At 45.9% G+C, this 22,378-nt stretch overlaps 1 long non-coding RNA gene across 1 annotated transcript; it reads right to left on the reverse strand.

Moving 5' to 3' along the window:
* Positions 1 to 651: 651 nt before the first annotated feature.
* LOC134346570 (uncharacterized) lies at positions 652 to 16,636 on the reverse strand. Its single transcript, XR_010017955.1, has 3 exons — positions 16,309 to 16,636; positions 6,005 to 6,164; positions 652 to 1,997 (listed from the first exon to the last, which is right to left on the reverse strand). It is a non-coding gene; the product is annotated as an uncharacterized LOC134346570 (long non-coding RNA).
* Between the last annotated feature and the right edge of the window lie 5,742 nt (positions 16,637 to 22,378).

A 22,378-nucleotide genomic window follows, 5' to 3' on the forward strand; every position in this document is an offset into this window, starting at 1 on the left:
TGGTGTGTAATCCAAGAAACGTGGTGCTCCTGACCCTGTTCACGGAGGAGCCTCTGATATGCAGTAGGGAATGGTCAGTCTGCAATTTCCTGAAGTCCACAATCAGTATTGTCCACTCTGAGGCTCAAGAGAGACATGAAGTCACTGAAAATAAACGTCGAGAGGTGGGAGGACATCGCAAGCGATCGCTCTCCCTGGGGGCTGGAACTATGCAGAGGTCTAAAAAGAGGAGAAGAGAAGCTGAGGCTTGCTGCTGAAGAAAAGCGCACTCGTCAGAAAAACAGCACCAAGACAACACTGGAGGACAGCGTCTTCAAGTGCAGTCACTGCAGCCGAGACTGACACTCCCGTGTGGGCCTCTACAGCCACAACAGACGCTGCTCTAACGCAGACTGAAGCAAGACTTTCCAGGCACAGATCCATGGTCTTGTGAGACTAACGGATGCCATCACGAGGCTCAAGTCATTGAGTTCACACCAGCCCACAAGATGCTATACCTCATCCCTCTATGTTGATTCATCATTGTTGCAGACTAGGCAACAGTGAACAAAGATATGGATAGAGCTAAATAACTTCCATGGATAGGGCAAAGTTCAATATTCAAAGTAAATTTATTATCAAAGTTCATACAAGTCACCATATACAATCCTGACAATTGCTTTCCTGTGGCACACTCAGTAAATCCAAGAACCATATTAGAATCAATGAAAGGCCACATCCAACAGGGTGAACAAACAAACAAGGTGCAAAAGACAACAAATTATGCAAATGACAAGGAGAAAATAATAACTGCTCCTGGACCTGATAGTGTGAGCACTGAGAGTATTGGTTTTCCATACGAGGATGGGATGCAATCACTCACCTATTGAAGTTTGTCAACGTATTAAATGTCATGCTGATTCCTCTCAAACTCCTAAGGATGTAAAGGCATTGCCATGGTTTCTTCATAATTGCACTTATGCGTTGAGCCCAGGCCAGGTCCCCTGAAATGAGGTTCACTGAAGAATCACAGTACAGTCGTGCATCAGCACTGTCAACAGCAGCAGACTGAGAACCGGGGGTGGGGGAGGCACCAGTGCTCAGCATGATGAAGTTAGAGATGTTCCTGCCAACACGGTCTGTCTGGGGTTCCCCCGTCAAGAAGTCTATCAAAAAGAGAGAGGGCACACAGTACTGGCTTCCCCAGTTACACCCGGCCTCACACTGACCATCAGGAGGCTTCCACAACAGTGGCTCGATCCATAGGGGGTGGGGGGTGTAGTGGGGTCAGTCTGCTGCTTAAATACAGTTCAGATCAGGAGAGCACAGATACAACTTCCCAGTCAGCAGTGGTGAGTTTCTTGAACAAGTCATCTTATTCAGACCCTGTTACAGTAAACACAGGGTGGTAGTTCAACTGTCAGCATCATATAGTATCCTGTTACAATGATTAAGTACACCAGTGACTCACAACGATATCTTGCAGACAGCTTACAAAACTACTGGATACTCTCCCTTTCCTAGATAAACTTCTTCTGAACTGCATGTAATTTCTCTTTCAGTACCATCGGCTTCTGTTTTACCTGTCTCCCTGATGCTGCTATCAGTGGAAGTCTTGGGTCTTACATTGAGACGTTCAATCACCTCAGCAGATCGTGTCATTGGACTCACTTTTGCCTGTGGTTTGTTGATTATTATCCTCAGTGCTGAATGCAATTTACTATTTGTGTGATTTGATCGAGGCACTTCAGCGTAGGACTGGATCTGCGGCTGTGGCTGCCACCGTCGACACAGTGGTGGTTGCAGCCATCGGCTCCTAGACCGGCTTCACTCGCCTCGGCACCTTGTGTACGTGGACTCACTTTTGCGGATTCTGCAGTTTGTTAGTTAATGTTTTGAGTGTTACTTTTTCTCTTTTTGTTGTTTGCGTGATCTGCTCTTTTTCTCGCACATTTGATGGTCTTGTTGTGTGGGTTTTTTCTTTAACTGGGTTCTGTGGTGTTTCTTTGTTTTTGTGGCTGCCTGCAAGAAGACAAATCCCAAGGTTGGATACGGTATACACACTTTAATAATAAATGTGCTTTGAACTGTGAAAAGTGGATTTCACAATTTGACAATAATTCACCGCTAGCCTACATATCTCTGCCTTATTCAACCCTTGGATGAGCTCAGGGATGGATCAACACCTGGAATTATGACATTGTAGCTATTAGTGAGACTCGGTTGGAGGAGGGCAGGACTGGCAGCGCAGTATTCTGGGGTTTGGTTGTTTTAGATGTGACACAGTGGGAGGAGCAGTGGCGTAACTAGTCAGGGAAAATGTTACAGCAGTGCTCAGTCAGGACAGACTGGTCAACTCACCTAGTGAGCCATTATATGGGACTGAGAAATAGAAACATAGAAAATAGGTGCAGGGGTAGGCCTTTCGACCAAATCATGCAAACAATAAATAGCGTTTAGTACAAAAGTGAGTCCATAGACACGACTCCCAGAGCAGGCCGCAGCCTCGGGCTCAGTTCAGTGCAGAGGCAAAGAACTGGCCTCAGACATCGTGCCTGGAGCAGCTAGAGAAGGCCACAGCCCCAGGCTCAGTTTAGCTCAGAGCAGAGTAAGTGACATGGAGCAGTAAACAGAACTGGCCCTTGCCTTTAAAGTCCATCTGCCCGGTGTTAAAATTGAACAAACATAGGTTCATTCCTTACACGAGGAACCGGTACTTGCCGCATCAGTACGCTCTGCGCTAGGACCCCACCACCACATTTCGGCCTTTACCAAACCTCTGGAAGAGGGGACTGAGTGTAGTGTATCACAGACAAAATGTTGGAGGAACTCAGCAGGACAGGCAGCATCTATGGAAAAAAAGGGACAGCCGACCTTTTAGGCCAGAATCTGTATTTTTTTCCCATAGATGCTGCCTGGCCTGCTGAGTTCCTCCAGCATTCTGTGTGTTGCTTGGATTTCTGGCATCTGCAGATCCTCTCCAGTGTAGTGTATCTAAGTTTGCTGATGACACTAAATTGAGTGGAAAAGCAGAGGATACGGAGAGCCTGCACAGAGATATAGATAGTTTAAGTGAGTGGGCAAGGGACTGGCAGATGGAGTACAATGTTGGTAAAAGTGAGGCCAATCACTTTGGAAGGAAAAATTAAAGACCAGGTTATTATTTTGATATTTGAGGAAGGATATACTGGCTTTGGAGGCGGTGCAGAGGATGTTCACCAGGGTGATTCTGGAGATGAGGAGGTTATACTATCAGGAGAGATTGAGTCGCCTGGGGCTGTACTCACTGGAACTCAGAAGGATGAGAGGAGATCTTATAGAAACATATAAAATTATGAAAGGGCTAGATAAAATAGAGACAGGAAAGTTGTTTTCACTGATAGGTGAGACTAGAACTAGGGGACATAGTCTCAGGTTTCAGGGAATAAATTTAGGACGGAGATGAGGAGGAACTGCTTTTCCCAGAGAGTAGTGAATCTGTGGAATTCTCTGACCAGGGAAGCAGTGGAGGCTACCTCAGTAAATATATTTGAGATGAGGTTGGATAGATTTTTGCATAGTTGGGGAATTAAGGGTTATGGGGAAAAGGCAGGTAGGTGGAGATGAGTCCATGGCCAGATCAGCCACGATCTTATTGAATGGCAGAGCAGGCTCGACGGGCCAGATGGCCGACTCCTGCTCCAATTTCATATGTTCTGTCAGTCCCTGGAGTTGTGGAGATATTCTGGCCCCTCTACCGCACAACACCCCAGTGTGCTGGACATTTCCGCATCACCTGTCCTTTGTGGAATAGTTCTTCCAGGCAAACATCTTTAACCACATATCCATCAGGCAGTGTTTAGCGTAGGGTGTCCTGTAGGCACAATGGGATAGGGACCCTATAGTTATGGTGGGGCGCTTCCCTGAGCAGACTACCCAGAATCTGACATCTAATAGAATGCCTCAGCACCGGCAAGCACAAAGACATCACTTGGCTGGCAGTGAGACATCCCCTCACAATCAGATCATTCGCATGCAGACAAAACATCACTCCCAATGACACTGTGCTCAGGACAACTGTGGCATGGAAGAGACAGTCACCTACCATTTTGGAGGTAGTGGATTTGCTAAGAGGGCGTGGAGACAGATGTAAAGGTCTATATCCCAGTTCATCCTGAGGATTTGTGTGATAGAGGGATCTGATCCAGGAACTTTCCCCAGGGACACACACACACAGAAGGATGTCAAGTGCTGCAGGAAGATATCAACTTCACAAAAGATGCTCTTAGCTCTATCCGAAGCCTGATGGTCTGCCAGCACAGTGAAAGTGAGATGTCTGTAAGGCAATACTGCCAACTGGTACATTCCAGGCTGCTGGATCATTCCAGGCTGAGGGAAGTTTTAAGCTAATACAGAGGCTCTGTGGGGAAGGACCACAGTCAAGGCGTATTCCACTACCACGCATGGAGGAATTGAGTCAGGTGGAGAAGCCTGTCAAACATTGTCATTACCCACAGGGCAACGTGAGCGGCGATGGTTTAAATAGTGTTGAAACTACTGAATGTAATGACCATATGGAGCCATAGAGAAGTACAGCACAGGAACAGGCCCTTTGGCCCATCTAGTCCCTGCTGAGACAACTTAAACTGCCTACTCCCATCCACCTGCACCAGCGCCATAGTCCTCCATACCCTTACCATCCATGTACCTATCCAAACTTCTCTTAAACGTTGAAATTGAGCTTACATGCACCACTTGTGCTGGCATACATTCACAGTCCTTTGACTGAAGAAGTTTTCCCTTGTAGTCCCCTTAAGCATTTCACCTTTCAGCTTTAACTCATGACTTCTGGTTGTAGCCCCACCCAACCTCAGTGGAGAAAGCCTGCTTGCATTTACCTTATCTATACCTCTCTTGATTTGGTATGCCGCTATCAAGTCTCCTCACTGTGTTATACATTCTAAAGAACACAGAACAAACCTATTCAATCATTCCTTTTAACTCAGGTTGTCTAGAACCGGCAACATCCTTGTAAATTTTCTCTGTACTCTTTCAACTTTGTTTACATCTTTCCTGTAGGTAGGCGGCCAAATCAGCATACAATATTCCGAATTAGGCCTCACCAGTGTACTGTTCAACTTCAACACAATGTCCCATCTCCTGTACTCAGACATTGATTTATGAAGGCCAATGTCACAAAAGCATCCTGTGACACCACTTTCAATGAATTATGGATTTGGGTTCGCAGACCTTTTTGTTCTATCATTCTCCCTAGTGCCCCTCCGTTCACTGTGTAAGAACTACCCTAGTTGGTGCTACTGAAGTGCAAAACCTCACACCTCTCTGCAATAAATTCCATTAGTCATTTTTCAGTTCATTTTTCCAGCTGATGAAGATCCTTCTGCAAGCCGTGATAACCTTCCTCTCTGTAGAATACACCCACAATCGTGGTGCCTTCTGCAGATTTCCTGATCCAGTTAACTACATTATTGTCCAGATCATTGATATGGATGACAAGCAACAATGGACCCAGCACCGGCCACTGGTCACTGGCCTCCGGTCAGAGAGGCAAACATCTACTACCACATCCCAGCTTCTCCCACAAAGTCAATGTCCAATCCATTTTATTACAGTACCTCATCCTGAATGCCAAGCAACTAAACCAGCTTGACCAGCCTCTACTGTGGGCCTTGTCAAATACCTCACTAAAGTCCATGTAGACAACATCAACTGCCTTACCTTCTCCCACTTTCCTGGTAACTTCCTTCAAAACCTCTATAAGATTGGTTAGACATAACCTACCATGCTGACTATCCTTCACCAGCCCATGTCTATGTAAATAGTTATGTATCCAGTCCCGTAGAGTACTTTCCAGTAAATTTCCTACAACTGATTTCAGACTCACGGGCCTATAATTTTCTGGTTTATGCTTAGAGCTGTTTTTAAAACAGTGGAATAACATTGGCTATCCTCCAATCCTCTGGTACCTCTCCTCTCACCAAGGATCATTTAAGTATCTCTTCTAGTGCCTTGGCAATTTCTGCACTTGCCTCTCATAGGGTCCTGGTGAACACCTTGTCAGGCCCTGGGGATTTATCCACCCCGTTTTGTCTCACAGTAACGAAAACCTCCTCCTCTGTAATCTGTACAGGGTCCATGAAGTTGATGCAGCTTTGCCTTCTTTCTATAGACTCTGTGTCCATCTCCTGTGTAAATACAGATGAAAAAAAAATTACGATCTCCGCATCTCAAAAATTCATTTTTGAAGGCCTCCCTCTTACCAAGTACACCTTTGCCAGGAAATAGCCTGACCAAATCCACACTTGCCAGATTATTTCTGATACCATTTAAACTGGCTTTTCTCCAATTTAGTATCTCAACCCGTGGACCAGACCTATCGTTTTGCATATTTACTTTGAAACTACTGGCACCGTGATCACCAGATGTAAAGTGTTGCCCGAAACAAACTTCTGTCACCTGCCCTGTCTCATTTCCTAATCGCAGATCCAGTGTCCTATGCTCTCTGGTTGGGGCTTCTACGTGATAAAGGAAACTTACCTGAACACATTTGACAAGCTCTGTCCCTTCTAGTCCGTTTAAGGGATGGGATTCATTCCCAGTCAATATGTGGAGAGTGAAATTCACCTACTATAATATGACGTTTCTTGCACTAAGAACGTAAGACAATTTTGAACCATATGTTGTATATATTTTTATTATGAATTTTTAAAATTTTTATAATACAAAGTGCAGCTCAGAAGCAGGCCCTACGGCTCACCAAGTCCTCACCAACCATTACCTATCACTCATCCTACACTGCAACTCGTTGGCCTCATCCGTCACGGCGGTTCTGGAGTGAAAGCGCGCCCTCCTCAACTCGGGCAGACTGCTGGAGAAAGTGCAGTTCCCCGAGTGGCCAGCAGGTGGGGGAATTGCTCCAGTTATTCGCTCTCACACTCTGCTTTCACCAGTCCGGATAGAATGTGCCAACAGATACCAAGTGTACACTCGGTGCTCACCAGTGTCCAGCAGGAATTGTGGAGAATTACTAGTGTCCACACACCCTGAATCCTTATCCGGCATGGAGCTCTGACTGAAAGGGTCACAGGGTACAAAAGTCCAGGAAAACGGTGCTTCAGAAGATCTCGAGGAAAGAGTCAATACAACTGATACAGACATGATAGACAGTCTCTTTATCCTCGCCGTGGGAATGTTTAATACTACAGGGAATAAATATAAGATGAGAGCAGAAGGTTTAAAGGAGGCAAGTTTAATTTTACACAGAAAATTCTGAGATCCTAAACGTGCTGCCAAGGGAGGTGGTGGAAACAGATAAAACAAAAATTAAGAGGCATTTAGATAGACACATGAACAGACAGGGAATGGAGGGTTGTCGACCGTGTACAGGCAGATGGGATGAGATTGAATTGGCACGATGTTCAGCACAGACTTGTGGGCCGAATGGCCTGTTCCTGTGCTGTATTGTTCTATGTTCAGCAGCTGTGGACAAAGCTGTCAACAACAACTGGTATTTCGGTACAGTCGCTGTGTAAATGCAGTAAAGTGTCCCCGGCGCTTACACAGACGTGTTTCTCACTGGATACAAGAACAATGAATACAACAAACTCTGCAGACTGTTACATGCATTGGAGACAGTGGAGTGAATACAGTCAACACGGGGTAGAGGATGCTCTACACAGAGTGCATTGGTTACCGTTCCCTTGTGTAACCCAACAGAATGAAGACCAAAAAATTAAAAGACACAAATGTAGATTTGTGTTTTAAGAATATAAAAAACAGGTGCAGACTGTAACCATTCATCCCCTTGTACCTGCCCTGCCCTTCCCTTCACTCAGAACATGGCTAATCTTTGACCACAGGGAAACTTTCCAGCGCCATCCCCATTATTACTGAGCCATGAACATTCAGAAACCTTGTGGAGGGAATTCCAAAGTTTCACTGCAGTATGGGTGAGGAAATATCTCATCCCGGTCTTGCTAAGGAGACCTGTTATTTTGAGTCTGTGACCTCTAGTTCCACACACCAGCCAGGTGAAACATCATTCCTGCCTCTGCTCTGTCAATACCCCGTGAGACTGTGTCTGTCTCAGTCAGACCACCTCTTATTCTTCTAACTTTGAGACAGGCCCAGCCAGTGTGATCTCTTTGAGGACAATACCTCACCCCCTACAGCAATCTGGGAAACTTTCCCTTCATTCCCATTATCCAACAGACTGACTCTGGGAGGGAGACCAGACCTGTGCATAGATTCCACCAGGACCACAAAGAGATCTTTATTCCTGTATTCACACCTCTCAGCATTGAAGTCTACAATTAGATGGCTGCAACACACATCAAAGTTGCTGGTGAACGCAGCAGGCCAGGCAGGTCTCGGCCTGAAACATCGAATGTACCTCTTCCTAGAGATGCTGCCTGGCCTGCTGCATTCACCAGCAACTTTGATGTGTGTTGCTTGAATTTCCAGCATCTGCAGATTTCCGGTTGTTTGCGTTTCTTAAAATTAGATGGCTGCTTGATTTTGTTACTCAAAGTTTAATCTTCAGTAATGTGAGTCCAATGTAGATCTCAGACTGTGTACATGTAAAACACACCCGTAACCCATTATTTCAATTGACAGGTTATGCTCCTTGTCAAAGGCATTTCCATATAAACAACATTTACCGCCCTTCCCTCAGGGATCCTCTGGATCATGTGAGTTCCCACACACAAAGTCATGCTGAATAGCCCTAATTAGATTGGAGACACATCTTTCATTGTGATCCTCTTCCCAGACAGCTCAGTTACTGAAAACAACATTCCTGCATCAGCCCTGTGATGTGCAGAAGTTGTTTGTATCTTCCACTTTGACAGTCATAGAGAAGTACAGCACAGAAACAGGCCCTTCAGCCCATCTAGTCCATGCTGAAGCTATTTGATCCACCTACTCCCATTGACCTGCACTGGGACCATCACCCTCCATATCCCTACTATTCATGTACCTATCAAAACTTCCCTTAAATGTTGAAATTGAGCTCGCATGCACCACTGGTTGTAATGTTTGATCATCAAACATTCCTTTAAAGTTTGCATTGTGAGACTTGATTGCTGACAGTCACAGAGAGAGAGGTACAAAGGCATGTATTGTGTGCACTCCCTTACCAAACTGTACTCCCCCCCCCGTCTCTCTCATGCACACAGACAGACATACACACACACACACACACACACACACACACACACACACACACACACACACACACACACAGCAGGGCTGAGACACAGTAATTATTACCCACTGCCACCTCCTCACTTTGTTCTGGCCTGCCAACGACTTCACCTACTCTCAATCCATCTCTTTTTCAGGGTCTCCTCTACCCCTTAACCATGACACGGCAGCCCTCTGACCCTCTCTCCTCCAAAGCTTTCACTGCAAACTCCTTCATTTCTTTCACAGAACACTCCTTCCCACTCCGTCCTCTGAGCCTCAGTACTTACTCTCACTGCAGTGTCTCTCCTCACCTCAACGTAACCTCTCAGTCTTAATCCTTTCCACTACCGTGAACCCCACTCCTTTGCCAAAAGACGCCCATCAAAGAGTGAAGGGTCAAAGAACTTAACACATTCCTCCCATTGTCGATTTCTTTCTTCCCCTCTGACTCTCAGATTTCCAGTGTCTCTTTCTCTCCATCTGGGACTGTGGCACATGGGCTTATGATACTGCAGACATTACTGAAATCTGGTCGTTGGATGTACAGGACAGGCAGCTCCATGTTCTAGAGTACAGGTGGGACTGGCATGATAGAAGTGGAGGTAATAGAGGAGGAGGTGTCATGATGTTGATTAGGGGGAGCATCACTGCAGAAATTAGAGAGATATTCCTGGGGGAAAAGGCCAGTCAGATAGGTTATAAGTAGGGAGTGCACACTTAACTGGTATTTACCATTGAACCCCAAAAGCCAGTGAGAATCAGAAGCATCAGTATGTAGGGAGATTGCAGATAACTGTTGGAATATTCGGGTTGTGTTAGAGAGTGACTTCATCTTCCCTAATATTGACTGGGACAGATATAATGCTGAGGGATTTGACAGGGTAGAATTTGTATCGTGTGTCTGAGAGCTTTCACAAGCAATGTGTAGACGCCCGACTAGAGAGGGGGGGTCACACTACACCTCCTCTCAGGATCTGAGGCTGGGCAAGTGTTTGACGTGTCAGTGGGGGAGCAAGTTGGGATCAGCGATCATTATTCTATTTGTTTTAGAATAGTTATGGAAATACATTGTGGATTCATTTTGAACTGGAGCAAGGTGAATGTTGATGGTATGCAACAGGAACTTGTCACATTAAGGCAGGTTGTACCATGCAAATCATTGAGCAATACGAAGGACAGACTGGTAAATTGAGAGGGTAATCAGGTGGGGACAAAGGAGACTGAATAGCTTGGGTAATAGGGAGAAGGGGGTCTCCTTAAGGATCAGTGTGATAATCACTATTGGAGTTCTGGCAGATGGTAAGGTCAGACTCCTCGTCTGTATTTACTGTGGACAAGGGCATAGAAGCTGGGGGATTCAGGAAGGAGTATGGTAATGTCCTGAAGCATGACAAAAGAGGAGGTACTAACTTTATATCTTAAACCTGGACTTAAGTCTTGAACACATAAAGCTGTACAAATCCCTTCAGCATGACTTTGTCCACCCTCGGACCTTGTGAGAAAACAGGGATGAAATGGGTGGGGCACCAGATGAGACATTTAAAATATTAAACACAGAATAGTACAGCACAGCACAGGCTGTTCAGCATGGGATCCCGGGTGCACTGGTTAAATGGATAAAAACTTCGCCTGTGGTCAGAGACAGTGGTCGTAGTGAAGGATTTGTATTTCAGGCTACATCCACACTACGCTGGATAATTTTGAAAATGCCAGTTTCGAATAAAAACGATAGGCGTCCACACTAAGCATTTTTCAAAATATCTCTGTCCACATTAGACGGATATTTGGGCGAATCTGCTCTACTGGGCATGCGCAGGACACAAAGAAAACAAGCAAAGAGGAAATGGTATACTTAGTGCACGTTTGTCCAGTTACAGAGTAGAAAAAAACTTAAAAGGAATTGCTCTTGGCTGTAGCGCAGGAGGACTTAAAACTAAAAAAAAAACAAATACTGGAGCGTATGGAGGCAACGGACAGGGAGTTCACGGACAGTACGACCCGGCTGACGATGAACATTGAAAAACTGACTAACTCTGTTGTATTAATAAAGCACCTTGTTAAATGTATAAAACATGTCTGCATCAGCATTATCTTGTATTTCCATACAACGTTACCTTAGGCTGTTACACATCTATTGTCAGAGAAGTACTTGCATAAATAGGTAAACCACCTTCATACAAGCAAGGACAGAAAACAGGGCAAAGTCAGTATACTTATTTATTCAGGAAGCTATGGGTCAACTGGCTTCAGTCTCATCCGTCTGTTCTGAAATTGTTAGGTGGTGGCGTTCAAGAAAACAACGAACATCTGTCCCGGCTCGTCATGACAGAGTTTTTAAATAGTCAAAAAAACTCACTTTACAATTTAACTCTCACGCCGTTCACACCGACTGCGCGTTATAACGGCTTGCACAGAACCAAGCAGACGCTGAACAAACATTGTTGTTGTGGTGTTGTCATGACAGCGTTTTAAAATCTCTCCGGTTACCCCGTACACACTACGCTGGATATTAAGAGTTTTCAGATTTATTCACTCTGGAGAGTGCTTTCGAAAATCTCCGTTTTCGGGGGCTGAAAACGCCGGCTCAGTGTGGATGGGAGGGCAAAACGAAGAGAAAAAACTTCGTTTTTAAAATTATCCGGCGTAGTGTGGACGTAGCCTCAGAATGGAGGCCTGTGGCCAGTGCTGAATCGCACTTTTATTATTCATATTAGCTCTTTGCATGAGAAAGTAGGTGCAATAATTAGTAAGTTTGTGGAAATGAGGCAAGGAGGAAAACTGCAAAGGGGACACAGAGAAGTGGGTGGGTTATTGAACAAGCTGCCCCAGAAGATGACAGCAGAAGGTCCAATTTCAACATTTAAAAGGTATTTTTACAAGTACACAGTGAGGAAATGTTTGGGGGATATGAGGGAAAGAAAGAAAAATTGGACTGACTGAGGTAGAGATCCTGGTTGGTGATGAGGACTGAAGGGTCAAGTTCCATGCTGTCAATCTCCAAACAAAGTAAAACAGAAATAATCTGTCACAACCCCAGTCACTTGGGACAATAGGACATCAGTCTCCTCAATAAGACTGCACGGTCTACCCAGTGTGATTGTTTGTGTTCTGTGTGCAGGGCTTGTTCTGGGCCCTGGGACGGAAATCAAACTATTGCAACACCACCTGCTTTATTGGTTTTGGTTTTTATTGTCACTTGGACCAAGACAGCTCATGTTGTTTGAGCTCACACATGACAGCAACACTGCGTTGTGATCGGCAGTGAAGGTTGTCTAAATTTACACCCGGATCCACATTAACTGGGTGAGTGGGCAAAGGAACGGCGGGAGGAAGGTGTGGAGTGATGGATTTTGGCAAGTGAAGACAGTGCAGGGCATACAGAGGGAATGACAGGGCCCTGGGGCGTGTTATAGAGCAGGGTTACCTAGGGAAGCAAGTTTACAGATGATTGAGAGTGGAGACACAGGTTGACAAAGGGGCAAAGAAGGCTTATGAAGCAGTTGCCTTCATCGGTTAGAGCATTAACTACATGAGTTAGCATGTCAACTTACAGCTAGCTGACACTACATTACGATATTGTATGCAGTTCTGGTTGCCCAGCTAAAGAAAGAAAGGAATTAAATTGAAATGAGTGTGGGGAGATTGACACTGATGTTGCTGCGACTAATGGGCTGGATTTATAAAGAGAAACTGGATCAATTTGAGCTGTTTTTCTCCAGAGTGAAGGAGGCTGAGGGGTGACTGCATTTGATGTTTGTGAAGTAGATAAATCAGATGGTTACAGTCATTTACCAGGGTTTATGGTGACAGGGAAAGATTGAAATGGGACCTGAGGGGCAAATTTGTTCACAGAAGATGGTGCTGACATAAAATGAGCTGCCAGAGGAAAAGTTGGAGGCAGATATGATAATAATTTAAAAGACAGTTCCATTGTTTTTTTCTTCCATTGGCCACATTCCGATGTGGCCTCTTATATATTGGTGAGACCCAACACAGACTGGGAGATCGCTTTGCTGAACACCTACGCTCTGTCCGCCAGAGAAAGCGGGATCTCCCAGTGGCCACACATTTTAATTCCACATCCCATTCCCATTCTGACATGTCTATCCACGGCCTCCTCTACTGTAAAGATGAAGCCACACTCAGGTTGGAGGAACAACACCTTATATTCCGTCTGGGCAGCCTCCAACCTGATGGCGTGAACATCGACTTCTCTAACTTCCGCTAATGCCCCACCTCCCCCTCGTACCCCATCTGTTACTTATTTTTATACACACATTCTTTCTCTCACTCTCCTTTTTCTCCCTCTGTCCCTCTGTCCCTCTGTATATACCCCTTGCCCATCCTCTGGTTCCCCCCCCCCGTCTTTCTTCCCGGACCTCCTGTCCCATGATCCTCTCGTATTCCTTTTGCCTATCACCTGTCCATCTCCTGGCTCCATCCCTCCCCCTCTTGTCTTCTCCTATCATTTTGGATCTCCCCCTCCCACTTTCAAATCTCTTACTCACTTTTCCTTCAGTTAGTCCTGACGAAGGGTCTCAGCCTGAAACGTCGACTGCACCTCTTCCTAGAGATGCTGCCTGGCCTGCTGCGTTCACCAGCAACTTTGATGTGTGTTGCTTCCATAGGTTTTTGATCAGAAAGTTTTAATCTATCCTTTAGAGTGATATGAGCCAAACACAGGCAAATGGAACTTGCTTATTTCACATGGAATATATCTCAATGGGACTCAGGAATAATAGGGCCCTTTCTGTTTGACTGTCAGTGACTTGTGGTGTTCCGCTGGGGTCAGTATTGGAAACGTTACTTTTCACGTTGTTTGCCAATCATTTGGGTAATGGAATTGATGGTTTTGTGGCAACATTTGCAGATGATACAAAGATAGGTGGAGGGATAGGCAATGCTGAGGAAGCAATGCAATTGTAGAACAACTTAGACAAATTGGAAGAATGGGCAAAAAAAGTGGCAGATGGAATACAGTGTTGGGAAATGTATGATAATGCATTTTGGTAAAAGGACATGGACTATTATCTAAATGGGGAGAAGGTTCAAACATCAGAGGTGCAGAGGGACTTGGGAGTCCTCGTGCAAGACTCCCTGAAGGTTAATTCACATGTTGAGTCTGTGGTAAAGGCAGCAAATGCTGTGTTGGTATTTATTTCAAGAGGATAGAATATAAAAGCGAGAAGGTAATGCTGAGGCTTTATAAGACACTAGTTAAGCTGCACTTGGAACATTGTGAACAGTTTTGCGCCCCATATCTTAGAAAGGAACTGATGTCATTGGAGAGAGACCAGAGGAGCTTCATGAGGATGATTCCAGGAATGAAGGGGTTAAGATATGAGAAGCATTTGGCAGCTTTGGGTCTGTACTCACTGGAATTTAGAAGAATGCGTGGGGATCTCATTGAAACCTACTGAATGTTGAAAGGACTAGATAAGGTGGATGAGGAGAGGATGTTTCCTGTGGTGGGTTGTCCAGAACTAGAGGGCACAGTCTCAAAATTGAGAGGTGACTTTTTAAAACAGAGGTAAGGAGAATTTTTTTTTTTTAGCCAGAGAGTGATGAATCTGTGGAATGCCCTGCCACAAACTGTGGTGGAAGCCAAGTCTGTGGGTATTTTTAAAGCAGAAGTTAATTGTTTCCTTTTTGGTCAGGGCATTAAATGTTATGGTGAGAAGGCTGGTGTATGGGGTTGAGTGGGATCCGGGATCAGCCATGAAGGAAAGGTGGAGCAGACTCGATGGCCTGAATGACCTAGTTCTGCTGTCACGTGTTATAGTCTTATGGACAAGTTAGTCTGAGGGGCCTGTGTCTGCGCTGTCTCTCTACAAGTCTCCTAGTGAAGGGCGGGGCCTCACATCAGAGCAGGTCTGTACAGGGTTGAAGTCAGGAAGCTTTCCCGCAAATGTGACTGATTAATCCCAGTGTATCCGGCACCTTACAATGTCATGTCGCATTAAACCCCACCCCCACCCTACCTTATTGCGGCCGGCCGGTGGCGTAGTGGCATCTGCACTGGACTCGAGCCGAGTGGTGCCAGGTTCGAATCCAACTGGCTCCTTGCACATGGTCGGCCTCGTAAACACAGACAAAAATGCCTAATAAACAGCCAGGTTGCTGCCCGATGTGCCACAAGGTGCAGAAAGAACAACATCCTATTCTCCATCTTGATCTATCTCGCCACCATATCTCCTCCCCTTCAGGGGTTTCTCTGCCGCTTCTCCTCTTTCAAGCTGTCCTCAGACCCCTCACCTCCAAACGCTCTCACAACCCTCTCTTTGCTGCACCCCACCCACATGTCACATGCTACCTTCCTGTCACCCCCGCATAGAGCTCTCCTTCCTTCCCACTCACTCCTCTGGGAATCAGTATTCCCTCCTCTCCTTCATGATAACTGTCAGCTCATTTCCTTTCCACTCAGCCTCACTCTCGGTAAACTGGACAGCCGCCACCTACACAGCGATTTTCTTTCTACCTTGTGCATGACCCCCGGGAAATCTATTACAACACCTGCCCTTTAAATTCATGGGTGAAGTTGTGCCTTATCCAGTCACTGTTTGAGTTCTTTATTACCTAAAGAACATTGAATGGGAAGGAAGGTGTGAATACAAGAATAACGATCTGCTCTGAAGTTGCATGTGGTCCTGGTGAGATCGTACATGGAACACTGTGCACAGGTCTGGTCTCCTCCCAGAGTCAGCCTGTGGGATGCAGGGAATGAGCAGATTTCCCAGCTTGATTTGGAGGGCTGTGGTGGTGCCCTCGGAGAAATTACACTGACTGGGCCTGTTTCAAACTTGGAAGAATAAGAGGTGGTCTGACTGAGAGAGACACAGTCTCACAGGGTATTGACAGGGTAGAGGCAGGAATGAGAACCTGGCTGGGGTGTTGAACCAGGGGATCACAGATATAAAATAAAAAGTCACCTGAGACGAGGAGAAATTTCCTTACTCAGAGTGCGGTGAATCTTTGCAATTCTCTCCACAAGGTTTCTAAGGTTTCGGGGCTCAGGTATAATGGGGATGATGCAGGAAAGTGACGCTGAGGTTGAAGATCAGCCTTGTTGTGAATGAAGGGCAGATCAGCTGCGAGAATGACCACACCATCTCCTATTTCTCATTTTCTAAAACACGAGCTTACCTTTGAGCCCTGTTCTCCCTTGGCCTTCAGTCTGTTGGAGCGGTGAGAGCACCAGAAATCCACCAGCAGCCGCTGCGGTACGGCTCTCGTCTCCCAACAGCATGAGACGGGTTTAGGAGACAGCTGCAGACAACAGGCTCCGATCCTCGGCAGGGAAAAACCGGGCACCCTCCATGTAGCTAAAATATCTCACGAAATATCCGCCAGATTCTATTCACCCCCACCACGAAAAGTTTCGCGGCACCGACTGTGTGGCAGCCTTTGCCCGAGGTGGAGCTCCCACGTCCGGTCTCTCCCCCGACCCACTCGTTCCGGGTTCCGAACTCCCGGCCCGCGTTCAATTCGCCGAGTGATCTGCGGGACGCCCAGTGACGCTAGACGGGGCTAACACCGCGACCAATGAAAAGTAGCCTCTCCACGCATTAATCGCTGATTGGCTGACATTGTGATGGGGGCGGTTTGTCGCTGGGCGACGTCAACTGATGGCAGCGCCGAGTTTCAAAGTTGGAAGTAAAAATTTATTATCAGAGTGCATACCTGTCACCGCATACAACACTAAGAATCTTTTTCTGCGGGCATACTTCTCAAAGCTATAGAACAGTAAACTGTAAACATCAGGAACTGTTAACTGTAACAATCTGCAAATGCAGATATCAATAAATAGCAATAAATAACATGATATAACAATACAACATCCATCAATATAACAGAGTCCTTAAGTGAGTGTGTCGTCCCCTTTTGTTCAAGAGCCTGATGGTGGAGAGGTAGTAACTGTTCTTGAACCGAGCGGTGCACGTCCTGGGGCACTTGTACCTTCTACCTGATGGTAGAAGTGAGAAAAGAGCATGGCCTGGGTGGCGAGGGTCTTTCATTATTGATGCTGCTTTTCCACCGCAACGTTTAATGCAGATGTTCTCAATGGTTAGGAGGGTTTTCAGCGTGATGTACTCAGAACATTTCACTACCTTTTGTAGGAATCTCAGCTCAAAGACTTTGGTGTCCCCATACCAGGCAGTAATGCAGCCAGTCAGCACACATCTAAAGAAGTTTGCCAAGGTTTTCGATGACATGCCGAACCTCCGCAGACTCCTGAGGAACTAGAGGTGCTGTCGTACCTTCTTCGCAATAATATTTATATGATGGGTCCAGGACAGGTTCTCTGAAATAGTGGCACTCAGGAATTTAAAGTTACTGACACTCTCCACCTCCAATGATTACTGGCTCATAGGTCGCTGGTTTCCCTCTCCTGAAGTCCACAATCAGTTCCTTGGTCTTATTGACATTGAGTGAGAGGCTGTTGTTATGACACCACTCAACCAGGTTTTCAATCTCCCTCCTGTATGCTGATTCATCACCACCTTTGATTCGGCCCACAACAGTGATATCACCAGCAAACTTTTAAATGGTGATGGAGCTGAATTTGGCCACACAGTCACAGGTGTAAAGTGGGTAGAACAGAGGGTTAAGTGCACATCCCTGTGGTACTCCTTTGCTGATGGAGATTGTGGAAGAGATGTTTTTGCCAAACTGAACCGACAAAATGCAGGATCCATTTGTACAAGGGGGTATTGAGGCCCAGATCTTCAAGTTTACTGATTGGTTTTGGGATGATGGTGCTGTAATCCTAATGAACGCATCTTTGCTATGCAGTTGTTCCAGAGTTGTGTGAAGAGCCAGTGAGGTAGCATCTGCTGTAGACCTGTTGCATCCGGAGGTGAACTGGAGCAGATCCAAGTCACCATTCAGACAGGAGCTGATTGTCTTCAACAGCAGCCTCTCAAAACCCTTCATCACTGTGGATGTATGTTTCACTTGGTGATAGACATTTTGACAGGTTACCATGTACTTCCTGATCGAATCCTGCCTGAAACATAGAAACATAGAAACATAGAAAATAGGTGCAGGAGTAGGCCATTCGGCCCTTCGAGCCTGCACCGCCATTTATTATGATCATGGCTGATCATCCAACTCAGAACCCCGCCCCAGCCTTCCCTCCATACCCCCTGACCCCTGCAGCCACAAGGGCCATATCTAACTTCCTTTTAAACATAGCTAATGAACTGGCCTCAACAGTTTGCTGTGGCAGAGAATTCCACAGATTCACCACTCTCTGTGTGAAGAAGTTTTTCCTAATCTCGGTCCTAAAAGGCTTCCCCTCTATCCTCAAACTGTGACCCCTCGTTCTGGACCTCCCCAACATCGGGAACAATCTTCCCGCATCTAGCCTGTCCAATCCCTTTAGGATCTTATACGTTTCAATCAGATCCCCTCTCAATCTTCTAAATTCCAACGAGTACAAGCTCAGTTCATCCAGTCTTTCTTCATATGAAAGACCTGCCATCCCAGGAATCAATCTGGTGAACCTTCTTTGTACTCCCTCTATGGCAAAGATGTCTTTCCTCAGATTAGGGGACCAAAACTGCACACAATACTCCAGGTGTGGTCTCACCAAGGCCTTGTACAACTGCAGTAGTACCTCCCTGCTCCTGTACTCGAATCCTCTCGCTATAAATGCCAGTATACCGTTCGCCTTTTTCACCGCCTGCTGTACCTGCATGCCCACTTTCAATGACTGGTGTATAATGACACCCAGGTCTCGTTGCACCTCCCCTTTTCCTAATCGGCCACCATTCAGATAATAATCTGTTTTCCTATTTTTGCCACCAAAGTGGATAACTTCACATTTATCCACATTAAATTGCATCTGCCATGAGTTTGCCCACTCACCCAACCTATCCAAGTCACCCTGCATCCTCTTAGCATCCTCCTCACTGCTAACACTGCCACCCAGCTTCGTGTCATCCGCAAACTTGGAGATGCTGCATTTAATTCCCTCATCCAAGTCATTAATATATATTGTAAACAACTGGGGTCCCAGCACTGAGCCTTGCGGTACCCCACTAGTCACCGCCTGCCATTCTGAAAAGGTCCCGTTTATTCCCACTCTTTGCTTCCTGTCTGCTAACCAATTCTCCACCCACACCAATACCTTACCCCCAATACCGTGTGCTTTAAGTTTGCACACTAATCTCCTGTGTGGGACCTTGTCAAAAGCCTTTTAAAAATCCAAATATACCACATCCACTGGTTCTCCCCTATCCACTCTACTAGTTACATCCTCAAAAAATTCTATGAGATTCGTCAGACATGATTTTCCTTTCACAAATCCATGCTGACTTTGTCCAATCATTTCACCGCTTTCCAAATGTGCTGTTATCACATCCTTGATAACTGACTCCAGCAGTTTCCCCACCACCGACGTTAGGCTAACCGGCCTATAATTCCCCGGTTTCTCTCTCCCTCCTTTTTTAAAAAGTGGGGTTACATTAGCCACCCTCCAATCCTCAGGAACTAGTCCAGAATCTAACGAGTTTTGAAAAATTATCACTAATGCATCCACTATTTCTTGGGCTACTTCCTTAAGCACTCTGGGATGCAGACCATCTGGCCCTGGGGATTTATCTGCCTTCAATCCCTTCAATTTACCAGATGGCACCACACACTGTTGGAGTAAGACATTGACGATACCTGTGAATACACCAGTCAGTTGGTCAGCACAGGTCTTCAGTACTCAGCCAGGTACTTCATCTGGACTGGATGCTTTCCTTGGATTCATTCTCTTGAAGGCAGTCTGCATGTCATCTTCAGATACTGAGACCAAAGGATCATCGGGTGACATAGGGGTGCACAATTGTTCCTCCCTGTTCTGGTGGTCAAAGCGAGTGTACAAGGCTTTGAGCTCATCTGGAAGCAAAGCACAGCTGTCCCATATGTCACAGGATTTAGCTTTGTAGGAGGTTATGGCATTCAAACAGTGCCACAGCTGTTGAGATCCCACTTTGATTCTTGTCTAGTCTGGAATCTCCACTTCGCCTGAGAGTTGGCTTTCTGGAGATCATACCTGCACCTCTGTAGCATTGTTGATCTACTTGAATGCCTCTGATCTGGCTGTCAGCATGTCCTGGGTTTCATTATTTATCCAAGACTTCTGATTGGGGAGACACTCATCCACAGCTGTTTTAATAAAGTCTGGAACCACCCTGGTGTAGTCATTTAGGTCCTCAGATGAGTTCTTGAACATGGCCCAGTCCACTAACTCAAGGCAATCCTGTAACCGTTCCTCTGCCTCCTGCGACCTCTTGGCTGTCTTGATCTCTGGAGCCTTGCTCTGGGTGCAGGTAGCAGGAGTACGGCCAAATGATCCGAATTGCTGAAGGTTTCTTCTCAGAATCAGAATCAGAATCAGGTTTAATGTAAATCAGAGCAGCGTTCACAAAATGCTGGAGGAACTCAGCAGGATAGGCAGCATCTATGGAAGAGAATAAAGAGTAAATTCTTTGGGGCAAGACCCTTCATCAGGACTGGAAAGGAAGGGAGGGGGGGAAAGCCAGTATAAGAAGTTGAATGGGGGAGTAGAAGGAGTACCAGCTGGCGGGTGATCGGTGAAGTCAGGTGAGGGGGAAAAGTGGGTGAGTGTAGAGGGCAGTTTGCTTGGGAGAGCATGCGCAGAGTCGCCAGTTACCGGCGCCATCTTGTTCATCAAGTGGCAGAGGGGAAATGGCAGTCCGACACTGAGTTCAGTGCAGACTGGCAAATCCTGCAACACTGCTGCTGCCAGACCATACTGGTCTCTGCTGTAGTTTTGGATCGATCAGCGGCGGAGCCTGATACAGAGGCATCATTGTGCTCTCCATATTGTGTTGTCCCGGCTTGCGTATACCCTGTAGATAGACAGGACGCATCATTCATGGCAGACCCCGATCAACGGGGGACTCTCCTACATCTAAGTGCAATGAAGTGTGTCATTTACCTTAACTACCAACACACCACAGGATGTGCTGGGGGCAGCTCACAATTGCTGCCACCCATACTGGCACCAAGACAGTCTGCCCACAATGCCCAGGTAATACAGAACACAACAAGCAACAAAACAATAACAGCAAAAACACACCTCCTTCCTCCCTCGCACAAACGGGCTTTAACACAGCACAGGCCTCCCAGCTCCAGCCCTGCAGACACGGGATGTCTGTGATGTGAAAAGCTGGGCAATTATTCTCGAGTTCAATATCAAGAACAGTGAGGTACGGGTACAGTGAAAACTCTCTTGCAGCAGCATCACGGACAATATAAATGATATATAAATTATACACAAATATTTCAGCTTCCTTTTCTGCGAAACCGACTGAAGGTGTTACTTACCGGTCAACTGGCAGGACAAAGTCTTTATTTATCAGTCTGGTTTGCATTTCTATCCGATCATCTCTTTTTATGCTAAGCATCATCTTTATCTGTCATTCATCTGCCCAAGAGAAATGAATACAAAAAAAGTGAGGTACTTGCTTTGGTTATGTCAGCCATTGTTTATACCTTCAGTTCAAATCTCTTACTAGCTCTTCCTTCAGTTAGTCCTGACGAAGGGTCTCGGCCTGAAATGTCGACTCTACCTCTTCCTAGAGATGCTGCCTGGCCTGCTGCGTTCACCAGCAACTTTGATGTGTGTTTCTTGACGTGCTTCCTTTCTTTCAAATTTCCAGCATCTGCAGACAGAGAGGACCAAAGCCCATTAATACCACACTGCCCATCAAGCACCATGTCATGCTTCCCACACTCCTTCAGACGAGAAGAAGCAGGGGCAGAATTAGACCAGTCAATTCTGGCTGATTTTGTTTTTCTTTAACCCCATTCTGCCTGTTACCCTCAAACACCCCTCATCAATCAAGAACCTGCCTTGATCTCTTTCCTGCTCTCTTTTTGCACTACTTATTAAATTTAATCGTCTATGTACATTACTAGTTGTAATTTATATAACGTTTATGTATTACACTGTACTGCTGCTGTAAAACAAACAATATCACAACATATGCCAATTACATCAGTTTAATTTTTAACTTAATTTTATTTAGAGGTACAGCACAGAACTTGCCATTCCCACACAACAATCTCGACCAGCAACCCAACAACTTAATCCTGGCTGAATCACGGGACAATTTACAGTGACAGTTAGCCTTCTAACCAGCAGATCTTTACACTGTCGGGGGGAAACCATGCACACATGGGAAGGAGCATAAAA

The sequence above is a fragment of the Mobula hypostoma genome, chromosome 5 (assembly GCF_963921235.1).
Source record: "Mobula hypostoma chromosome 5, sMobHyp1.1, whole genome shotgun sequence".
In the NCBI taxonomy this organism is placed as follows: domain Eukaryota; kingdom Metazoa; phylum Chordata; class Chondrichthyes; order Myliobatiformes; family Myliobatidae; genus Mobula; species Mobula hypostoma.